This window comes from Erythranthe guttata, chromosome 12, assembly GCF_056151865.1.
Source record: "Erythranthe guttata isolate IM_541 chromosome 12, IM_541, whole genome shotgun sequence".
NCBI lineage: Eukaryota > Viridiplantae > Streptophyta > Magnoliopsida > Lamiales > Phrymaceae > Erythranthe > Erythranthe guttata.
In genome coordinates, this window is record NC_142544.1 from 4,271,357 (window position 1) to 4,291,108 (window position 19,752).

General features: G+C 35.3%; 1 long non-coding RNA gene across 1 annotated transcript; it reads right to left on the reverse strand.

Annotated features, from left to right (window-relative positions):
• Positions 1 to 10,855: 10,855 nt before the first annotated feature.
• On the reverse strand, positions 10,856 to 14,412 carry LOC148766269 (uncharacterized). Its single transcript, XR_016034896.1, has 2 exons — positions 13,618 to 14,412; positions 10,856 to 11,058 (listed from the first exon to the last, which is right to left on the reverse strand). It is a non-coding gene; the product is annotated as an uncharacterized LOC148766269 (long non-coding RNA).
• Positions 14,413 to 19,752: the final 5,340 nt, after the last annotated feature.

Consider the following 19,752-nt stretch of genomic DNA (forward strand, 5'->3'; position numbering starts at 1 on the left):
GGGGGGCTGTTGGATGCTTGATTGAAACTCATTGAGTGTTGGAACGGTGTACTAATGCAATGCTCGTTGACGAGGTGGTGGATTAATTAGCTGAAGTTGCTCTTGCTTGTTGACGATATTTCCTGCCGCATTCGGTAGGCGCCCTTGGTCATCTCCCCTACGATTAATCTCTTCTTCCATTGTTGCGGGAACGTTTTGAGCTAACCGTTGATTTCTCTTGGCATGCCTAAACGTTCGCTCAATTTCGGGATCAAGAGGTAGCAAGTTCGTGTCGTGTCATCTTCGCATAAAAAGTACCTAAAACAAAAATAAAAAATAAAATAAGAAAATAAAATAATTAAATAAAATAGATATATTTAGCCGTATTCCCCGGCAACGGCGCTAAAAACTTGTTGGGGCTAAATGCCTAACACGCAAGTGTACGTATCGCAAACAAGTAGTAAAAGTGGACCCGTGAGAGTCGGATGTCGATCCCACATGAAATACTCAAATTATCTAATCCTAAGTACCAAACTCTAACAATTATGATTTTTATCCAGCCTACGCAAAGTTGTCAAATCTAATTAAACTAATTATCAAAGCAATAAAACACGAGAAAATATCAATAAAAAAACGGACTTAGGATTTTATCTTCCCCCTATGCAAGAATTGCTCACCTAAAACCCCTCAATTATGAAATATATGATTCATGATTATTAACCCGAGACACTAATTTACTCATAACCTGTTGTCGCGTGTATTATGAGTCTATTATTCATAAACGGTTCACTATATGTCTATGCAACCAAATTATGAATAAAGCATTAACTAACAAGTCTCGTAAATGGCTACCTAAGGTGATATCTGTATGTTTACGACACCACATGCAATTGACACACTCATCCGGTGAAAACTACTCGAAGGTTCTTATACTTACCGTCTAATTATCAAAATAGCTCTGTCGAGTCAATCTCCATAATCACAGATAAAGCACATAAATTGATCAAGTTCATGCACTAACAATCATAACAAGTATAAGAAATAATCATAAAATCATAATTGCATAATCTCAAGAAAATGGGTTCACCATCCCCACATAGGGTTCCAACAAAATCCTTGATTAAAAACTTAGCTACTCATGTTCGCTACGAAAAACATAATAAAAATATAAAAAGACATAGATTAAGAAAAGATAGATAAATGAAGAATTATGATGAAGATTTGTCAATTCTCCGTCTTCGATTCTTCGTTCTCTCCCTCCAAGATTGTGTTCAAAGTTTTTTAATCCGTGCTTGGTTTACCCTTAAATAGATGTCCTAACTTGGTAGATGATTCTAGGTTTCCTTGTGTGATTAAAAGTCCAAAATTGTCTCCAACGTGTTTTGGCGCGGCCGCGCGAAAATCAGTGTAATTCTCACACGGGCGCACGAGAATCGCCGAAACCTTCTGCCCAACTTCTGCAGTTGGCACGGCCGTGCCAAAAATAGGCTAAATTTGGCACGGCCGCGCGGGCACTTTTCAGCCAATTTTCAGCATATTTTGTTTTCTTCCGTTTTTGCCCGCTTTTGACCTTTTTTGGCTTGTTTCGTCCCTGGAACTTCCAAATCGTCAAGTTGTACCTAAAATAAAATAAACCACTCATTAAGCATCATTTAATTTACTGTAAGACATTTGTATTAAAATTGATTTCCTTTTGGTTCACTATAAGACATGCCTTTTACACTGGTTTTATTAGATAATGCTGCATTAAGGTTTTTACAGTGGATTTATTTGGTTACTGCACTAGGGTTTGATGAAATAATTTTTCAAATAAAGTAAATTTTTTGTTTCATTTAATGAATAGATCCACCCTCCACTTGCTCATGCTGCATTAACTTGACGTTAATCACGAATTAAATTTGTTTTTTTATAGAAGTAAATGAGTGGTATCAAATTATGCATTTTTATATTAACTTCATAGTCTTAAATACTAAGGAATCAAAGCCTAGGGAATTCTAATCTACGGGATTTTAGTAAAAGACTGAAGTTGGAAAAATAAAAATGTATATAAAAAAATGATATTATAATTGCAACTTAAGACAACAAAATGAAAAAAAAAATAGAATAAAGCATAACCAGATTATCTATATAAAATATGAAAACAAAGTTTTTTTTACAAGTCACAATATATACACAAAAAATTATATACTTAATAACAATCCTATTATAGAAATCCAATTATATGAATCCAAAAAAACGTGGAATAGATTCAAAATTGAACCCAAACTAATCACGACTAGTTTGTACATGCATATTCAATAATAACATATACGATACAAAAATCAAATCACAAGAATTGAAACAAAATTGTTAAGATTCAAAATTCTCATCAAATTTAACATAAAGTAAATAAGATGATTTACTTATACCTTCAAATTCAACAATAAGGTACATAATGCTAAAAGTATAATATCAAGAATCAAAATAATATTGTTCAGATTCAAATATGATTCTCAAAATTGAACCCAAAATAAATCAGATGATTTACTTGTATCTGCAAATCAATAATAACATACATAATGCAAAAAAAATTAATAACAAGAATCCAAACAACACTTGTTCAGATTCAAAAGTCCTCCTAAAATTGAAACCAAAATAAATCACAAGATTTACTTGTACCTACATATCCAATATATATATATATATATATATATATATATATATATATATATATATATATATATATATATATATATATGAATGATATGCCTAATTGGGTCAACCAAAGTAGCCTACTATTTCTTTACATACTAGGCCACGAGTCCAATTTAGAAGAACACTACTACGAAAGGCCAATCACCTTCAAATAAGGTTTGAGCCGAACAAATTAATGACAACCCAATCGACAAGGTATAAATAACGATATAGTTCATTTATTAAAGGTATACCCTATTATCTGAATAATACTACGAGTCATATTCCCTCAACTATTTCTACAATCCGCACGTCTGACTTGAGCGTCGGAGGGGTTTCCGTCGGATCAACCTCCGGCCTAGTTCACGTGTTTTCTGTTCGTAGGTATCTCAGGGTCATCTAGCACGTGAGCAGTGATCCACTTTGCTCTCCCAACTCCCTCTATCTCAACTACTTAAGGTGATCTATTTCTAGCATCATCATAATGACGCCGTCTGTGAGAGGGCATACAAGATCACGTAGCGCGCATGATGTCCCTGAGTCATCTACTTAGAGAGAACATGCCAATGCTAACTGTTAGAGTAGGTGACCAACAAGCCAACTTGTGACTATGGTCTTTCCATTTATTATTGTAATAAACAAACCTTTTTCGTGTGAAAGATAAAAACACCTTGGCATTTTATATCTTTGTCCCTTTGTCACAAGCATAGATATAGTCCTTACAGTTATAACAAGTACTAGCAATTGATCGTTAGGATCGTGAGATATTTACTTTAGTATTATAACTATTAAACGTGTTCCTAGTCGAAGGGTTACGCCACCAATGAGGATATCGACCTTTCCCATTAAGAGACTAGCACTTAGTATATGTGTACTGCATCTCATCAGTAAACGGTATTGTGATATCGACATGTATAAGTGGGTGCTCGTAAGTTGAAGAGTTCACTGAACTCCCTCACCCTAGAAATCTCTAAGTGGTTCTTAATAATCGAGTAGAGATATTTATGGTATAGTTGTATACCATTAGTCCTTATGACCTAGACATCACCGTGACTTCACTAGAAGACATGTTGTATCGTGACCTGTCCCTGAGTTCCACCGAGGACATCCCAAGGGCCAGTGTTCGTGCAGTCCAAAATCTAGTGGGAAGTCTGTGCACTATAGTTGGGAATTCGATCGCAAGAATAGTCTTGGATGTCCTGTGCGTTCCCATAGTTTGTAATCTCTAAGTCTTTGCCCAGAGCTGACTAAGTGATGATTAGAAAATTCCATTCTCTAAGTCATGCATGTAACGATTACAACACTTAGAACGACCGCACGGTCATTGAACTACTAAGGAGGTCTCGATGAACCAATGCATCTAGTTCAATCGGGATATATGAATCGAAGGGATCGTACTGTACGCTAACTATATCAAAAATTTCTTGCAGGCACTTCATTTATATCTAGGGAATCATGACGCGTAGTTGCTAGACGCCAATATTGATTCGTTGGGTGATTAAGGTGAAACGAGATTCATCTTAATCGTAACTCTAAGGGACGAGTTTTGACCACAAAGGGTTGTGGGCCCACGACTAGCTTACACCTGAACCATCGAGGGTTACACTGCTCGTGCACATTAGATCTTTGAATAAACGGTCAGTGATAAAAATGTTTTATCTTTGAATGATTGAAAGTCAATATGATTGGGTCCAAAATTCGTAATTTGGAATTATCAATGAGAATAAGAAAAGGAAAAGAATAGGCGAACATCTTAGTGGACTATGTAAATCGGGAAGTTTCCAAATTTAGAAAGTGCACTGAATTAAGGTTTCCACTTTTAGAAAGTTGGAAATCGAGAATTGGCACTCTTAATGACGAGGACATTATAATGATTCCGAAAATTTAATAGTTACAATTTTCAGATCATTGAATTGAGAGAAACGAGCAAGTAAAGAACTAACGAACTTAAGTTGTTGGGCCCGGTCCAACTTAAGCTCGTTAGGGCTTTTATGGAAGACACTATAAATACTTGATTTATAGATCTTGCACATACACACAACCCTAATACAAAACCTAGCCGTTCATCCCTCTCTCGGCCGATCTCTCCCGCGGCCACCACGGCCGTCAACTCGCCGGAATCGGCCTCCCCTTGGCCGATCGTCTTGTTAGTTCTTTTCTCTTTTTGTTTCTTCCGTTTTATTCTAATTATTTCGTGTTTAGTGCCACGTTTTAGTAGATCGAAGTATACGAGGTGAAATCGGAGAAGAGGAAGATCGAAGAATCGAAGAATCGAGGAGCAGCCACCGAGCCAACGACGCACGCGGTCCTACGCGCCGCCTGAAGACAGCGCGTGAACCTCACGCGCCGCCATTGTTCACGCTTTCGCCGCCGCCGCTTCGCCGTCGTCGCTCCCAGATTGCACGGATCTATTTCCGTGGCAATCTTGCTTCGTTTCGTGCGCCTACTTCACGCTTCAAGAGGTAAAGTTTAGAATCCGTAGTCGTTCGATATTTGATTTAATTAAGATTAAATATGTATGTTCGTATCGTAGTTAGTTGTATGAATTTGCATGTCTTATGTGATTATCTGAATTTCGTAATTTACTGCGAGCATGTTAATTGATTTAATACGAGCATGCTGATTGATTTAGTGTCGATTAAATAAATAGCATGTATGTTGTTTTTAATTTCGCTAGAAGCGCAAAGGTACGCAATTAATTGTTTACAATTATCGGGCATGTGATTATGTGATTTAAATTTGTTTAAATTCGCATAAAAATTTTGTTTTCCGCTGCGTACACGTGTCCGATTCCCAACACTAACAACCTCTCACCTCGTTGAGACTCTGGCTTGCCACTTCCTCCTCGTAATCAGGATCCACCTCGTAATCAGGATCCACCTCATGAGGTCCAGATAAATCCCCCGCAGGATCCACCACTCCCAGCTTCTCGAACGGTGCAGATAACGAAGAGCCCCTCCAACACATGATTGCGGAATCTTCAGCTCATGCTGCCACTAAAGCAGTGGCACAATACATCGCCACAACAGGAGGCAACACTCCCCTTGCATCTCCACCCCTGCCACAACAACCTCCACCACCAGCGCATCTTGAATGCAACAATCTACTCATCGCCAAGATACACGAACTGGATGACAAGACCCACGTTTACCTTCAAGAGGCAACGCCTCTTGCCAACGATCTCCTCCACGCAATGGTGGAGAGGATTAAATTAACAAACAGGTATCTTGCTAAAATCACCTTCCCCACATAAGTAATCCCATTGGTAGAAGGGCAATACCTTCAATAAGGCGCAGTCCCTTCATTGTCGCAATAATCAATGAGATACTACCTCAACGGGTAAAAGTCTCGAGTCTACCGCAGTTCGATGGAACTAGCGACCACATGAGCACTTTGAAAGGTTCTACGCTATGGCAGGTCTATATGGCCTAACTGACGCGGCGATAAGCAAGATGTTTCGCACAACGCTCTCCGAACAAACATTGAGCTGGTTCAACTCCTTGCCCATTGGGTCAGTTGAAGCTCCTCCCAACTAACGGATCGCTTCACCCACAATTTCTCTATCAACAAAGAGTACGCTAAGACTCCGGGGTACCTCTTCACTATCACCCAGAGAGAGGGCGAAACCCTACGCAACTACATTCAACGATTTGTCGAGGCAACTCACGATGCTCCTCACATGGAGGAAGCATGCTCTCCGGAATCATTCAACAAAACTTGAAGGAAGGTAGATTCAAGGGATCTATTGCAGGAAGCCCTCCAACCACTGTGGAAGAGCTACTAAGTCATGCTGAGAAACACGTGCACATCGAAGAGGCTTCGGCCCTCCCTCGTCCCAAAAGGAAAAGAGATGAAGATCACTTCAACACCCGGTGACAAGATGGCCGACGACAATCGTCCACATCTCATTGACAATCTCCTTCTACATCTCTGGACTTCCAATGATGTCAATGACACTTGGAGTCTCTCGAGCCCATAACATTGTTAGTGATCTTATCATCCTAAACTGGGGGGCTATCCTACCTTAAGGATGATGCATCCTATCACCTCTCTACATCAATTGGACGAAACACCTACATCATCTACTTAGTACAAGTTTATTTATTTTGAGCGATTCACTCCCTACTTGTTTAGTTACATTCGCCTCTAGTAGGCTTGTAACCTTCACATTTTCAAGCAATGACTAAAGCAAGTTATTTCCCTTACACTCGTTATTGCTCTACCACTACATAATTATTAGCTCAAGTCAACATTAACCTTGGGAACACTTAGAGATGTTATGATAATCTATATAGTCTGGCCAACTTGATTTAATAAACATCTCTATTTATCTTCATTGGGTTATATATTTAAAACGTGGCCACAGTCCTAACATACTTACGACCCATGAGGTCTGACAAGGGGCACGATCCCCATAAAAAAAATCTTGAGAGACTAATCCCCTCATCAAGTAAATCATGCATAATGCTAAATGTAAACACATACAAGCAACGCGTCAAACCAATGACAATTTCATACAATATAAACGTTAAATGAAATAGTAGTGGGCAAACCCATATACTCCAAGTATGAAGAAAAAATGAAGAACCTACAATTCCGCCCCCCTTGGGCCACGTGCTATTTAGAAAAAAAAAAGAAGAAAAAGAAAATAAACAAAAAATATATAATTAAAAAAAAAAAAACAAAAGCACGCACAGCACGCGCGATTTTCCAAAACACTCACCTCGGTCCGTGCGAATGCGCAGGAAAAAGGAGAAAAAAAGGGCTTGCCCAGTTCGCGTGTGTATCTCACGCGCATTGCTTTAAAGCGCATATTCTCTCTTCGCGTGTGCATCGCACACGCCAAACATCTCTCTCTCTCTCTCTCTCTCTCTCTCTCTCTCTCTCTCTCTCTCTCTCTCTCTCTCTCTCTCTCTCTCTCTCTCTCTCTCTCTCTTCGTGCGTGCAGTGCACGCGCCCTCACTCCTTCTCCCGCGCATGTAATGCCCGCGCGGCCCCATACCCTTTCTCCTCCATTAAACGCGCGGCCACATACCCTCTCTCATCCATTAAACCGCGGCCCCATACCCTCTCTCCTCCATCAAATGCGCGGCCCCATATTCTCTGAACTATTTCTACAATCCGCACGTATGACTTGTGCGTCGGAGAGGTTTCAGCCGGATCAACCCCCGGCCTAGTTCACGTGTTCTCTGTTCGCAGGTATCTCAGAGCCATCTAACACGTATGCAGTGATCCACTTTGCTCTTCCAACTCTCTCTATCGTAACTACTTAAGGTGATCTATTTCTAGTATCATCAATATATATATATATATATATATATATATATATATATATATATATATATATATATATATATATATATATATATATATATATATATATATATATATATATATATATATATATATATATATATATATATCCGCCACTGGTGATTTCCGATTTTTTTCCGAAACTCCGAAATTTCAGGGCCTTGTGGAATTGGAATGACGTTTTGAATATCGAAAATTTTGGAATTGGAATTGTGATTGATTTTGTACTTTCTAATTTTTTTAGAAATTTTCCGAAAATGCTAATTTCAATCCGAGCCATTTCAGCCCTACTTATAACGCATGAGCACCTTCTATATACTATGCTATTAGTAGTAATAATAACAACTAAATTTAAAACATTACATAATATCCAAATAAACTCAATTATGAACTATACAATATGACAAAAATTTACATTATATTTAATACACTCACTAAACTTTAACCTTTATCATATATCATAATTTTAATCCATATATATATATATATATATATATATATATATATATATATATATATATCGACTTCATCACGCCTTACATCCAACTGTCTCTGCAACATTGCATGGAATGCAGTCTTCGGACTCGGAATCACGATAGGCTTAGCGGGAACACTGTTACAAGTTGCATTGCTGCTCACAACGTATTTCTGCTCACAAAGCAAATAAATATTAGAATAGGAAATATTAGAACATCAGAAACACGCTCCGTCTGTTCCAATATCCAGCGAAAAGTAAATTCGCCGATATTGATTTCAATTCCGCATCTGACAGCATATAGGAAATGAGCTTGATCCACTGACGAGATTGGAAGTCAACTTCAGGAACCTGTTCGAACATCCTATCTCATGCAATATGGCATATAGCTTCGTGAGATGAGTACACTTTAGACCAACCACATGCTATTGCTTGATCTTCTTCAGTCATGACCTTTGTGAAATCCTCGTGAGATACTTTTGATCTCAATGCGTCTTTATCATGCGTGCCAAATATCTTATTCAACAACTTAAAGAGCAACTAAGGGTGAACTCGTACACTTTGCCACAAACATAAACTTGTCCAGAAAGGCAAGATAACTGGTCCCCAACAGCCCTCTCCAGATTGGCATAGAACTCACGGACAAGGTTTATCTCAAACCTAAATCTGGTCGGATATTCGCTATCCTGACAGTACCCATAAGCGCCTATCCTTTAACAGTTGTTTGACACCCCAATCTATGAAATTGTCATCGTCTATCGGCCTTTTGATCAAAAAATTCACCCGGCCAAGTCTCCCCCAAAACCTTTACCCTCGGACTAAAGTAGAGAAACTCACCAGCCACGTCAGTGTTGTAAGGAAATCGTCGAACATTATTTCATTGTAAGAATCCGAAACAGGGACTCATATGTCATCTTGAGTTTCTTGCTGCTTTATGCACAATCGTTGGTCAGATCATATTTTCCAGTCATTTTTTTAATGTGGAGATCAAGGATTTGACCGTGGATATGAACGTCTGAATTTGTGTAGAAAATCAAGATTAAAAATGGGAGACGAAGACAGTGGGAGAGAGATTTATAGAATACAACTAGGGTTAATGGGTAAGATTTTTATTTAGAAGAGGAAAAGACTAGAGTTTGGGGTTAGATTATGCTGTAAGAGGGACGGTTGAAGAAGATTGGGAGTAGTATTTGATAAGATTTGCACGATTATCTAGAGATGAAAATATTTGTGCAGATTTACCGTCGATTTACCCAAAATTATAATGATTACACCTTTTTGAATTCCCTAATATTATGTATTCATCTTAACATTTCCTTATTTTAAATGTATTTTTAAACACTATTTGCAATATAACTGAATTTGTAATATATTTTGTATAAATATAAACATTAATTATAAATAATAGGGGTGGAAATCGGAACGGAATTTCTGAATTCCGTCACTTCCGATAAAATAATATCCGAATTGAACCATTTTTTTCATTGCTATTTCTGATATTGTGATTTCCTATTTTTTCGATTATTTTTGGAACGGAATTGGAATCACATATAAAGTTATTGGAAATTCAGATTTCCGATCCGATTTTATTTCTGAATATATCTATATATAGGTCCGGCAATTGAGCCGGGCCTAACCGAAGCCCGATGGCTCGGCCTGATTATATTTGAGTCGAGCTTACTTTTTAGTTTGTCGGGCCGAGTTTGAGCCATTTTACTAAACCCGATTTATTCATGAGCCGAGTTTGAGCTTACTATGGCTCAACCAGAATAAGGCCCGACCGATTTGGATAATAATAATAATATATAATATATTTATTATTAGAATGTCATAGATCAACATACAAGTTATGAATGTATAAGATTATTTGATTTTGTAAAGAAAAAAGTCAAAATAAAAGGAATTAAGTAGTGGCGGTGGCAATAAGTTAAATATGAATCAAATGCAACATATCAGCGAGATTTGATAATATAAAACGTTTCCAATAATAAGAGTTACTAATCTTTTTTTTTTTTTTTTCCAGTCTTATTATCAACATTTTGAAATAACATGCAAAGATCGTTTAGGTTTTTTTTTGGATTGTCTTCATTGGAAGTAAATCTTGTTCATCACTTATTTTTATAAATTTTTTTACTCATTACAATTATATAGTAATGGGGCCCGATATAAACCCGAAACCCGAAAAATTACATGTCCGAGCTTGAGCCTATACTAATGAGGCCCGATGGTATGTGAGCGTGAGCCGACCCAAGCTAGACTCAAATGGCCCGATTGCCAGCCCCATATATATATATATATATATATATATATATATATATATATATATATATATATATATATATATATATATATATATATATATATATATATATATATATATATATATATATATATATATATATATTATACCAAGACTAGTCGGAAAACATTATATTATACATAAGGGTTAAAATCATTTCCCGGTAACATATTCAAGTACTACGGATTACAATCCACTAAAATATTTAAGTACCAAAACGGAAGTTTATTAAAATCCACATAAATTCCATACGGCTCGATCCCTCGGTTTTCCCCGAACTTGGTTCAACTTTGCTTCTCGGATTCGGTTCATGAGTTACCTACACCAAGATAACATCTATATGAGCCTTTAAAAAGACTCAGTAAGAATCCGGAAGTAATAACAAGGTTTTGAAAAAGTCTTTAGACATAATTTATATATACACACATATATATAGACATACACAAACACATAATAAACTTATGATCATTCAAGCTTACACTTACTATACCTTACCTTTACCTTTCATTTGAATCTTTCAAGGATACTTAACACCCTTTCATTTCTTTCAAAAGTCGGGTACTTAACACCCTTCTTTTCTTTATTTTAATATGCAAAAGTCGGGTACTTAACACCCTTTTTTTTCTTTACTTTAATATGCAATAAAACATAAGCCGTGTATTTTGGAAAACATTGGGCCCGTTTGGAAAAACAATCGTGGAGTTCGACAATAAGCCGTGTATTTTGGAGCTTGTGATCTATAACTTTACTATAGTCACGACTATAACTTTACTATAGCCAAGTTAGTGGTTTATAATCCCGATTCCTATGTGAATCACTCCCTATGTGGACAGGTCCCTATGTAGACACCAACTATCAACCACTAACCGGAATATAGTCACGGCTATAACTTTACTATAGCCGAATTAGTGGTTTATAATCCCGATTCCTATGTGAATCAGTCCCTATGTGGACAGGCCCCTATGTGGACCCCAACTATCAACCACTAACGAAATGCTAGCCCCCCGTATCCCATACTTATTCACCTAGATCCACAACCAATTTCCAAACATTTTTAACTTTGAAAAATCGTGATTTATGCATCGTAGACTTACTAATGAATCACATAATGCTTACATGATCTATCTATGTTCATTTTCACATAAACAAGCATAAAGTAACAAATACCACAACAATTATACTTCACATCCTTAATCAAATCATTGAACACATAATCATATAGAACATAACACTTTTGTTTCACATTACATTTCATAAGTACACATAAACATTTAATATCACATAATAGCACCATATTATAATCACATAATCATATAACCATGTCATTCATAGCAAATCAATATCACTCATATCATGAATTATGAAAATTATCACATACGAAATTACTTTACGCTAATCACTTATTATATACACCTTTATTTCAAAAGTGTCACATATCATAACAAATAATATATGAAAACAATCAAGTATTCTAACTCATCATAGAAATCAATTAATCATATTTCTAAATCTTACTCTTGATTCATATAACACAGTTCTAGGCCAGTAGACTCTAATTCTTTCTTAGCATGCAACAAGATGCCTAAACTTAGATTATTAGGACATAAATTAGAGTTTTCACCTTCATTACTAACCTATTTGTCCTACTGTGGATATTAGAACCATTATCGAAAATAATACTTCGATAAAAATAGTCATCTTAAGAAAATCAAACAGTTATGAAATCCGAACTTTGAAAAATCATTTCTCTTGCACCACAAATCAAAATCATTTGAAATTTTTACAACATACTCCTTTATATGTCTTTAAAATCAATGAGAAACAGTTTATAAAAATCATTATCCGAATATAAGATATAAATAAATTTCTAAGGTGGTACAGTTTTGAAATCTGAACAGAGGGAGTGACTTTAAAAATTCATTACTCTTTAATCGTTCATTAAAACATTTTGCAATTTTAACAACATATACTATTAGACGTCCCATATACCCCAGAAAAACAGTTTAAGAAAATCCTTATGAAATTAGGATAAATAAGTAAAATGGTACAATAGTGCAGTTTAAAACGCAGAACATGGGAGGGGACTTCAAACATTTTCTATAAATTATACTTTATCAAACACTACCCAATATTATCTCAAATGAGTTCTCTAAGTGGCGGTTTCGTTCCAAGAGGAATCAATAAATTTGAAAGAGGAAAACATTAGATTTCAATACTAATTCTAAACTAACTCTGGTTTTGTACAGTTTCAGTAACTAATTCATAACTTATTTATTTCTACTCTAAAAATTACAAATCACATATCAATATGACCATAACAGAGAGATCTATTATTATATAAAATTTCGTAGTTTTCGTAAATAAACTCATTGGTGAAACATGGGTTAAAATCCATACCTATGAATTTGTAAATTTTACACATAACCATCTATGTCAAGATTCTAGACTCAATCAACTTAGATGCCTCAAATCCAAACCTTAAACATATAAGATCAAAACTATTAAATCAATAATATTGACATGCAATGAATAGAAACATAAGGATAATAAATTTCATAGCATATCATCATCAAATTACGAGTTTCTCACCAATTTTCGATCTTCTTTCAAGAATCAAGAATCAAGAGTTAGATTCTCACATGCAAAGCTTTAAACATGAAATTAAACATATCAAAACATCATCGTTTTTCTCATCAAATATCAAGGATTCAAGCATGGATCTTAACATGCATGAGACTAAACATATAATATACTATGAGCACTTTCTTTCATAAGCTTTCGATTCTTCAAACAATCAAGAAGGGAAGTTTTTCAAAAGAGAAGAGAAGGAAATACTATTGATGTTAGCTTGATGTAGCAAGAATTCCATGATTCTTACCTTAGGGTCTGTGAGAATTTGAAGGGCTTTGTGTATATTGAAACCCACTAGAGAATCCCTTCCTTGGTTGAAGAATATTCTTTTGGAGATGAAGAACTATACTAGCTAGGAATTTTATGAAAGAAAAACGAGAAGAAGAAGAATAATGAAGAGATTTAATGGGGAATGCTTGAATTAGAAGAAGAGATTTCTTCTTCTACTTGGGGCTATTTTGATCGATGGAGAGGGGGAAGGAGAAGGAGACTTAGCTGATTTTTGGTGTGAGGAAATGAAGAGGAGAGGGTGGTATTTATAGAATTGAAGAGGCTTGTATTCTTAATGAGTAAGTATGAAGAGGGGTCTTTTTGCAATTAGGAGTAACTTGAAATAATCTAGAGGGACTTCTAGGAAATTTCATTTAAGTTATCTTAAAAATAATGCTAAATGAAAAGTCAAGTGAAAATGCACATGGAATAAGTGTATGCATGCAACACATACAATCCTAGCCAATTTAAAGAGGGGAAATTACTATCAATTAAGCATATAAACTTTCTAGTGTGAGAAAGTAAATTCTTATTTTACTAAAACTAAATCCACGTAGATCACATAATTTCACGTGTTCAATTATATTAAACACATGAAATACATTTTAGTTGCGCAAATAGAGAATAAAATCAAAAATATTCATGTAGACATATAATGCACATTAGTTCACATAAATTCACATAAATAGCAGATATAGCAAATTGAAAAGCAATTAATTAAATTCGCACATACAACACATATTCATGCAAAGAAGACGAGAGGAAAAATACGAAAACCGGGTATCGGAAACGCGGGGTGTTACAGTTGCGAATATGTAAATTATTTTTAATTGTCAGACCACTGCAAATTAGACATGTTTAAGTCAGTAGTAGTTGCATACAGTTTGTTGTTTCTATGTTTTATCATATGTATTAATTAATTTACAAATTGTGGAGGGATAAATGAACATCAGGAAAGAGGAAGATTGAATGCTCAAATACCTCCAACGTGGTGAGTGTCTGTTTCTAGTTCAATGTTTTTCTTTGATGTTATAATGACAAGTATATTCACATACTTTTTTTAAATGTTGTCTGTTTTTCTTATGGGGTTTTTGTGCATAAATCTCTGACCAACCATCTTTATTATTCTAGCTTTAGGGGATATATCTATTTCGCGAATAAACTCATCTCTTTAATATTTATTATAAATAAAGGAAAAATTAATGTATATGACAAAATTACCCCCAACCCTTTACACCTAATTCTTAATTATATTGTAACCCCAATTTAATCAATTTTGATTTTTTTTAATCATTCTTTTCTTAAAAAATTGTTTTTTTGTCGCCGGTCTCATGAGTTGACTTTTAATTCTATTTTTCTGGTCTATTTTTTCCAACGTCGGATTCTGGCATTGACTTTTTTTTTCTTTTTTTTTTGTTTTATTTAATTTTTTTTTTCTAATTTGTTTTTTCCACCGTCAGATTCCGGTGTTGACTTTTTTTTGTGATTTTTTTTTCTGATAAAATTTTTATCCATTTTTTTACGCTCGCTGCTAAACGTCGACCGTAATTGTACTGAAAATAATAGTAATTATACTGTCACTGACAGTACATTAACGTAATTGTACTGTCGTTGACAGTACAATTAAAGTCAACGACAATATTATTATTTTTTGGGTTTTTTTTCATTTTGTTTGATTTGTTGACAATTCAACGTAATTATATTACTCTCGTTAACAGTAAAATAACTATAAAAAAAATAATATTACTGTCAACCACATCAATATTAACTTTTTTTTTGGGTTTTTTTTGTTTTGCTTGAGTTACTGATGGAGTAACGTAATAATATTTCTGTCATTTATTATAATATGACTGTAAACACAATAATATTACTGTCTTGACGGTAATATTACTGTTGTTATAGTAATACTACTGTCAACCACAGTAATATTAATTATTTTCGATTTTTATTATGTTTACCTTTGTTGAACGTTCAACATATTAATATTACTCTATTACACAATAATAATGACTTTTGATGTGTTAATACTACTGTGCTAGAGATTAATATAGCAATATTACTATGTTAAATCGTAGTATGGTTAATTTTATCGTGTTTAACAGTAATATAGTTAATATTACTGTCAACCACAACAATATTGTTGTTTAAACGGGGGCAAAAAGATGTTAAAAAAATTCAACGCCGGAAACCGATGCTGGAAAAATCAGGAAAAAAAAATTCGAAAAAGTCAACGTCAGAGACCGGCGGAAAAATCAGGAAGAAGAAGGAAAAACAAAGTCAACGTCGGAGACCTGCAGTTAAGGGCCGTGACGGACGAAATTGTCCATAAAATTGTATTTTGGGTCAAAATTGAATAATTTGTAAAATTTAGGGTCAAATTGAGGTTATATTAAATTAAATGATGAAATTGGAGCATATTAACATGTGAGGGGCTATTTTAGTCTTTTACAAACCTCTGGACCATGTGTGGAATTTTTTTATAAAGAAGTTTATAGTCTGGATCTCTTTATGAATAAGTACCCATTGATGGGCTTATTTGTAAAGTGCCATTGTTTTTTATTTGCGTACGATGTCATACAGAATAGAAAATTGAAATTTGTTAAAAGAGGTGTTGATGCGTTCTACTGCCATATGGATGACTTCCTCAAACAATTTACGGTAAATGCATAGTGAATTTATATGTTAGTATTACCAATTTTGTTAAATTATACGGATAATTTGCCATAAATTGTACACCTATTTTCGTGGACGCCGACGAAAAAATTTGGTACAAGGTGTTCATTGACAAAGTTGGTCCGAGTAAATCTAATGAATCTTAGTTGGCGATAATAGACGAGTTAGGATTTGGAACTTTGGCGAGAATTAGAGATTGCGATGAAATGAACCGTGATTTGTTGGAGTATATTGTACACAACTACTGCCTTGAAACCAATTCTATGAATTTGTTGGAAACAAAAATTCAGTTCGATGATTACGCAGTGCACGAGGCTGTTGGAATTCCATATGAAGGCGATAAAATATATCACCTTACATCAATCAAGTCTGGCACCATCATGTATAGTAAACTCTTCCAAAAAAAGGGTAATGGCATTTCCAAATTGGATAAGACAGATCTCATGTCCCATTTGGCTGAGTCTAAAGACATCGGTAGTGACAATTTTTTTAAGATTTTGTACTTCATCTTTTTGTTCGGTGCTTTTCTTTACCCATGTAACCAATATGACATTCCGTCCCATTACCACAATCTAGTTTAATATATTATTGAAACACCTAAAATGAATTGGGTTTCCTTAGTTATTGAGAAAATAAAATGTGGAATACATGAATGGAGAAATAATGCAAAGACACAATTTGTTGGTGGATGTGCATATCTGCTGTAGATAATATTATTGTTTTTACGTTTAATTCTTCATATCAAGTTCAAACAATGATTTACAATACTAACATCAATTGACAATGATGAAGGCGATTTACTTGAGAAGAGTACGTACTAGCAGTTCAAAATAATCCTTAAATCTTATCAAAGAAGTCACATTCATACAATACTTGTTGAAGGTGCGATCCAAATCACTGTGCGAAAGTTGATGTCAAATGACGGTTACAACAGTGCAATGGTAAAAACATTATAACTTTGACATAAAATATTTAGATGACAATGTTCATAAAATGTTTCATCAATAACTAAATTATTATGCATACCAAAATTTCAATTTTAGCTTACGACGTTTGAGACAACTAAAATGAATTTCATTGAATCATCAATTCCGGCTAATTCAACCAAGATTAAGGACAACAAGGACTTTGAAAATCAATTGCACGGTGTTCGTACATCACACATCTATGCGTTCAATAGTTGTACAAAATCAGGGTCATCCCTAACGAGCAACGCAAATCAGGCTACTAAAATTGCAACGACGCCATCAATCTTGACTTCGCGGATAACGTTACTCGAACAACAAGTTTCACTGATGGTTCTCGAATTTCGCACCCTCAAGATCTTCTCCGAAACCTTACTTTGAGCGTTGGCGGAGAATCCACCACTAGCCGGATCGGACAACGGTGACTAGATGTATAAATCATAAAATCAAGTTTGTAGAGAAAAAGTAAAGAAATATATTATTGATGTATTACAAACGTAAGCCTAATAGGGTTTTTACATTAGTTTATATAGGTGAGTTAATATTCTTGATATTTCCTCTTATCAAGAGGCATTTAATCAGCCAATTATCTCTAAATTACACGTTTCCTTATTAACTTATCCCATTTTATCTCATTTCTTTGTATAAGATATTTTTTTCCTTCTTCTTCGAGTCTTCCCATGCAGTTAGCGCCTTGTCATACGAGCTAAGGCCTAATTTGGGCCACCAATTCGTACAAACTCCTCCGGCGCAGCTCGTGTTTCCTCTTCTAGCCCACTTCCTTGGGCCCAGACCAAGCCTGCCAAAATGGGCCGCATCATCTACTCCTCCCGATTCTCCAGTGAATCTAGCGAAGTGGTTCGCTTGAGAATATGAAAAGTCAGAAATCGACCATCAGTTTTATTTTCGCTTGCTTTTAGCTTAAGTTATTTGTTTCCGCTCTTCGCGGAGCCTTTACGTTTTATGTTTGTTTTCGAAACACGCTATTGTTGAAGTATTATTGTTTTTATTTTTGTTTGATTTTCATAACCATAAGTGGTTAATATGTTGTTCAAACAAGCGTAATGAGCTCAACTGTGCGAACGTTCATAACTGACTTATTGGGCGAACACAACTACCTTTTGGGCCAAAGCCTCGGGAATCTTCCAACCCTTCTCAAATACTTTCAACTACCTTTCGGGCCGAAGCCACGGGGATCTTTCAACCCTTTTAAACACTTTCAACTACTTTTCAAGCCGAAGCCGTGGGGATCTTCCAACCCTTCTAAACACTTTCAACTACCTTTTTGGCCGAAGCCGCGGGGATCTTCCAGCCCTTATCAAACACTTTCAACTACCTTTTGGGCCGAAGCCGCGGGGATCTTCCAACCCATATCAAACACTTTCAACTACATTTTGGGCCGAAGCCGCGGGGATCTTCCAACCCTTATCAAACACTTTCAACTACCTTTTCGGCCGAAGCCGCAGGGATCTTCCAACCCTTTTAAACACTTTCAACTATCTTTTGGGCCGAAGCCGCAGGGGTCTTTCAACTCTTAGCGAACTCATATTTTTTTTAATATAAAACATATAATGAAGATACATATGCGAGCTCATGCATGATGACATCTAATAGATGATTGCGCTTCAGATAAATTGAATCAAAAGAATTTATTCTTCAAGAATTTAATTTTGACAGATAACTGCAAACTTTTAGAGACATATGCGAGCATATAATAACTTTCCGAGACACTTTTAGATAATTTGGACTTCAATAAAGGCGAGCATAAATAAATTCAAGCATCAGCGAACAAATTCAAATTCGTGGAGTCGTGTACTAAGATAGTGAAGTAAAATTCTGAAAGGATGGTATAATCAATAATTTATAGCAATGCTTCATTAGGTTTCATGACAGGAGAATCCTTGAGAGAAATAGGCATTTATTGTAGTTTATTGTAATTTTAAAAAGACAAATGTGAGTATCCTTAAAGAAACGGGGGTTACCAAACTCAAATGCGACCTCATAAGAAGTCACATTGAAGCATACTCGCCCTAGTAATGTGAGATCGATAATAAATTCAAGTTTCAATAGATCCATGCTATAAGGGTTAGTATTGAGTCGTATAGCGAGCAACCGATTTAATTTATAATTTTGTTTAAGATAGGTATCACATAAGCTATTCGGCATATAGTTCTTGTTTAATGCAATCTTCTTTAATAATTGAGGACACATATCATGCAAATTTCAAACTTAAATGTAGAAAGAATTTTATAAGAATTTCTGCAGAATATTGAGGCTAAAGGAAAAACTTATCTTGTGCATATGGCGAAACGAGCTTTCATGAGTTCGAAACTTAAGGGATTGATGCGAGCTCTATAGAATTAATGCGAGCTACAAAAAATTGAGCCTCGAGGTCGTAGCTAAAGACTATAGCGAAATAGCTCCTTCACTCTCTGTGGATTATCCATCACGACTAATTTCCTGTTCAAAAGAGC